Genomic DNA, 6,000 nt, shown 5'->3' on the forward strand with positions numbered 1-6,000 from the left:
CCTGAGGGAACCCTCAAAGGGCGGTGCACGTGCGCCCGTAACGGCCGCGCCTCAGCGGTGACGTCACGAACTTTGAAAAAGAGCGGGAAGGGAAGCGAGGGGCGGCTGCGCGGCGGCGCAGGGCCGGGTTGGTGGGGACGCTTGCGTTCTTCTTCACCGCGCCTCTGCGCGCCGGTACCTGTCAGCAGGGCTCTGAAGGGAGTATTTGCTGACATGCCCTGCTCACGGCCCCTCGGCCTCGTCCTGTATTTGTTAAGTGATGCTGGGCTGGCAGTGCCCGTTTTGTGTTCTGTGTGGCCTTGCTTGAAAATGATGTTGGGCTAAAAAATTCTGAGGAAAAATGGGGCAGCATTTGCCTCCAAATTTGCTCCTGTGACCAAGGAGTCCTCCGAGTGAAGTAGGCCCCTGAATGTGCTGCTGTGGGCTTCCTTAAGTTCTGTGAGAGCAGTCCGTGTCAAAACAGGTGTGTGAGCTCTTACCTTCCTTAAAGGTACTGCTGATTTATTACAGCACCTTAGGTGAATCTGTTTCATTTTAGTTATATTGACTTGAATATGGGAGGGCAGACATTGGAGAAAAAGTTTTGTGTGTGTTTTGCATTAAGAAAGTGCATTCACTGCATTATTTGGGAATGGAATGGAAATGGGGGCCTTTCCGTTCTTCCCTGGCATTCTGGAGGGAGTAAGAATTCTCCTATTTTTGTATATTCGTTTATTTCTTCTGGTATTTCTACTTTGAACTACATGGTTTTTTGCATACTGAAATCAGAAACAAGATTAATGCCAGGTGCTTTTGAAGGCTGGCCCCTCATCGAAGGCTTGAGATATTTTAAAGATATTTTTTTCTACTTTGTATTTCTAGGAGAAACTGGTATTTATAAACTTTTTTTTTGTGATTTATGTGAATTGTAGAATTTTAAATTTAAAATAACGATCTTAAAACTCATCTTTACTATTTCTCACGTAGAAATTGTGTTTGATAGTTTTCTCGGATCTTGAAAGAAAATTGCGCTTTTTCCTGTTCACCAGGAGACGGCGCTATGCAATGCGAAAGCCCGTGCTGGAGCTGCCTCTTGCAATCACAGCCATGACTCGGGAGCTTGGTGTTGAAGGTGTGTTTCAGTAATAGCTAGTGTACTTTCAGTAGATCTAGTAGTCAGTTCCAAATTCTGCCTTTAGAGCTGGAGTCTCTCTGGAAACTCAAGTAATATATTCTGTCTGTGCTTCCAAGAGATTAAAGCTCTGAGCAATCTAGAGCTGTGGAGTGGTTGTGATTGGAAGACATCTGTGCAAGTTGTTAGTCCAACTCACCTGCTCAAAGCAAAGTCATCAAGAACAGGTTGTTCAGGATTTTGGGGAGTCCACAACCTCTCTGCACAACGTGTTTTAGTGTTTGATTATGCTCTTCAGATATAAAGTTGTTTTAATGGCAAGACTGAACTTCCAGTTTCAACATTTGCTCAGATGCTCCTTTCCCTTAATCATGTTGTCAGCCTTTCATTGGGCTTGCTTGGGTACATTGGTGTTTGTTCTAGTGGAAAATCTAGATCTGAACCCAGCTCAGCAGGCAGCTGTGCTCTTACTAGTGTGAGCAGAGTGGAAGGACCTCCTCTTTTAATCTATATGTGGAATTTTTCATAACACCAGCTGGGATGCTGTTTGGCTTTGCTGTGATGGTACATTGCATATTGTGTGCTTTTAAGTTATGTGTAATACCATATATACTATATATAACAGTAATATAAGCTATTGTGTATTTATCTCTCTCCTGTGTGTATAATCTAGGAAGTGTCAGTGTTTAAACTGTTCACATGGGCATTAGGATAACAGATGCCAAATATCCTGTTAGAGGAATCACAGAATAAGAGAGGTATAAGAACTTACAGAGCTTTGTGATGAAATTCTAGGCCTGTTTAAAAAGTAAAACTGGATGCTTAAATTAGCTCCAAAACATAGGCACCTCAGCCAGAGTTTGATTTTCAATAAAGTCGTAATTAAGTAACATAACACACTGTCCATATGTATTAGAGATTAAACTGCAAATGCCCAAATCTGTCATGTATTTGGAAAGATGCTTGACTTTCCTGTATCGAACAGCAGTAGTAGAGTTAGATGATAGACATCAAGTAAATGCTTGTAAGTGTTGAATCTTATTTCACCCTTGCTTCTGCACAGACTACGCAGCAGCACTGTTTCAGGGAGGAGGGGTTGCACTAGGCTTAGTGGGACTCTGTATGGACAAAGATTTGTTTAGGATGAAGGATTAGGGCTGAGTTTCCTAAAAATTTTACTTGACATTTGTGCATGTTAGAAGTCTAACATATCATGCTTAGGGCCAGCTAGAAATATTCAGGTGTTCACTTTGAGATTTCCCCAAGCGAGTCCTCTTTCATTACTTTCTTTTAAGAGAATAGTTATAGGGTTTTAGATTTTTCTCTGTGAGCATGCCCCAGGGGTAGAGTCTTAAAATGGAAACTTTCAGAACCTGTGCTAGTGAAGCAAAATTATGAAGGGGAAAAAAAAACCCTCTAGCTCTCATTGTATAGCTGCTTATTCCATAGTTCTTCTTAATCCAATTTGAGCAGTTCTGGTCCACACTGACATAGAAATTAATTGACAGGGCGAATAAAATGTGGTCATTTCTATGCTTTATTAGGTACTGTGCGAAGGAAATACAAATTAAGACCTGCTCAATATATAAGCACATGAAAAAGCACAAGTGGTTTGACTTTCTTGTGGATACGTTTGTAAAATTGGCCAGTTGTCTAAATAGCAACAATAACACTCCTGTGCTCCTAAGTCTGCTTACTTGGACTTTGATTGTTAAGTTTTGTTTACACAAGGAGAGCTCTGTTATGACTACTGAAATTCCACAAGTAGTAAGGATCCATCTAAGAGAACAGGCTACGGGAATGGGAGCTTCCATTTTAGTAAATACTTTCACGTAACATGAAAGATTATGATTAGTAGCATGAAAAATCTGTGCTCTTGACCACATCTTGCCTATGCCATTTTCTCCAGATGAGCATTAGCTTTTCCTTAATTTTTGTACAGATGTTATTAATGTTTTAATGAATGTTACTCTAACCAAAGGTGGCACTGGTACTTCTGCCCAGTAACGCATTGATATGTTTATGATGAACTTTAAAGATAACAGGTTAATGCATGAGGGAGTATACAGGGCATTTGTCTTCATGCCAAATGTTACATGAGCTTTATAGAAGAGCGTGAAGTCTAGCCTGTATATTAGGCAGAGATCAGGTGCACAAAACCACCAAAATGATGGAATGGGCTCCTTTATTTGTAGGAAATGATGGTTTATGTAACATGTTCATACTTAAAATGGAAGACACCAATCTATTCATAACTCTAAGAAGATGAAAGCAATTTCACTTGATGGCGTAAGATAAATTTTAGTGAGAGTGAACTCTCTGAGTTTGCTTGGCATGTTTGTGATGTGGCTTTTGCAATACACAGGTATCTTCAATGAATCTCAATATAATTCCTCAGTGTGGAGCACAGAGATGGTGATTTATGCAGCTTTGGTTTCTTAGTTGCTAAATTTATTAGATATATATATGGATTAAAAAGTGGAAAATAGGAGTAAATGTGATGCTAGAAGATGAAACTCATTTCTTTGTTTTAGAGTGCAATTATTTTTGTAAGGAGTTGATTTTGGTTTGGCTATGTGTTTACAAAGTATTTCAAAAGCCAAAGAAAAGATGCTGAGTAAATGTGATGATAATCCTGAGTATATTAGGCTATTAAGTTGAAGTGACAGCACTTCAGTATGGCGTTAAATAGAATACAGGCTCTTTCGTTTCATAGGCAGGTCAGCGTAATTGTGTTTTTAGCTGATACTCTTTGCAGTTGTCTTTGTTTCTTTCTCTCAGCTCCCTTCTTTCCAATTCCTTCCAGTACACTATTTCTGCAAAAGTAAGTATTTAAGCCTACTACTGTACTTATTTTTTTCTTAGGAGATGTGCATATACACGTGCTTATCTTTGTATTGTATTTTGTTTTCAGCTGCATGTGTGTTCAGATTGCTAGTTTGCAGGTTGGTAGAGGACTGGAAGAGCTGTGAAAATACCTGTAAAATACTGGTAGAAAACTCCTTTTTAGATGGTATGCAGCTGTGTCTTTCACTGTTAAGAAAATGCACCAGGTGTAGCATATCATTCTTTTCAGGTGTAGTAACACTCAGAGGACAGAATTATGCTTCTCTGTGGCAGAGCATGCAGAGAGGAATTTCCAGCAGCTACACAGTGGTGGGTGGTGAGGTCTTGACTCATAGTTTTCTTACTGTATTAGTGGCAACAGTTCCAACAGAATTACGTCTATATGCTTCATTACAAGCACTAAACAATTCTGATGAAATTCCTACTGACAACCATGCCTGCCAACATCCGTCTTCTGTGTAAGGATATTCAGGAGAGCATTAGGAGGGAATCATTTTGTTCTCAACAATTTACTGAGTTGTATGAAAGTGCGAGTAAAAGCTGTTCAGGATGAAAAACAAATCTGTTCTTTTTCTGTCAGAGTTCTATTGGGAACCTACTGAAATAGCAGGATGTGATCTCATTTCTATCCTTTTCACTGCTGAAAAATTATCAGGGAGTATAAAGAATCAAATACTACTGATGCTGTTTCTCTTGTGCCATTTTTCTGTGGAAGTTTATTTTCTTCTATCAGTCTGTCTCGTACTACAGTTTATCTACATAATCTGTCAGTCCTTCCCAATGGCCCTTTTGGTCACTTTCAATGAAGAATAAGTGTTTTAGAGCAAATAACCTGCGAGTATTGGGAAAACTGCTAGATGAATAGATGAGGATGATTCAAATGAGTACCTTCACTGAGGGGAAGTTGGAAGAAAGTTGGCCTTTGTACTTCATGTTTGGAAGCAATTAGCTGATAATTCTGCCTGTACTGGATTCACATGTGCTATCTGATGTCTGATCTGGCTCTCAGAGGCTATAGTGTATAAAAAGGGCTGGAATTATTTAATAGAGAAGTTTAGGACAGAGGGTGTGAGTCTATTGAAAATCAAAACCTGAGACTTTGGTACTTGTGCTATTCATGGAATGCTTAGTTAAATAACAAGCAAAGAGCTTGTGTTGCAATTTGTCTAAGAATATGGGAACAGCTTGTAGCTTAAACTGTAAACCGTCTGGTATAAATCAATGTAAATTAGAAACCTGGTCAGGATATAAATGAGCACTTGGTGGCCCTAGAATTGGAAATGGAAGGGGACTTTGATTGTTTAAAAAAAAAAAAGTGTGCCAAAGCACAGCCCCTAACTGTTCCTGTGGTCTGAGATGTACCTGGCAGTGAAATTATGAAAATCTGGCTTGTGCATGTCTGCATCTCAATTTCCCTTCTCTCATTCTTTGCTTAGCTACTGCAAGTATCAGCCCTTCCATATTGAGCTTCAGCATATCGATGATAGCCTTGCTTTTTTTTTTTTCTAATCTACCCCGGATACCTTTGAGTTTGCTCATAATTCTGCAGAGCTGACTGGAGTTTTCCTGAAAAAAAAATCAGAAGTCCATACTGTGATAATTTTCTAAGTTTTAAAGACATGAGTTTTAGTGGGAGTTAGGTATTACTGAATGATGACATGAAATCTGATGGAAGACGTTTGAAGAGGTGAAATTTGAACTTCTGGCGGAAAGCAGCTAATTCATACGTAGTGTTTGAATACTACTGCTAAGGTGTTAAGGCAGTCATCTCACTGAAAGACACTTACTGGGTGATGTTAGTCCACCAAACACTTCTTCCACTTGCAGTTATTCCTGTTAATGAAGAGAATGCTTTCCTCTTATTGTGGTTATCTGAGACTGATACTGTCATAAAACTAGAAATCAGATTTCCTAATAGCTGTTTTAGTCTGGATATTACTTAAATGTTCAGTAGATAGATGTTCTACCACAGTCACTAGGATACTGATATCTAAGCATCTAGTCAACAAGAAAAATGGCCTGGTTCTTATGCTGAGGTATTT

The sequence above is a fragment of the Lagopus leucura genome, unplaced genomic scaffold, assembly GCF_019238085.1.
Source record: "Lagopus leucura isolate 7727_CA_CO unplaced genomic scaffold, USGS_WTPT01 Super-Scaffold_100012, whole genome shotgun sequence".
Taxonomy (NCBI): Eukaryota; Metazoa; Chordata; class Aves; order Galliformes; family Phasianidae; genus Lagopus; species Lagopus leucura.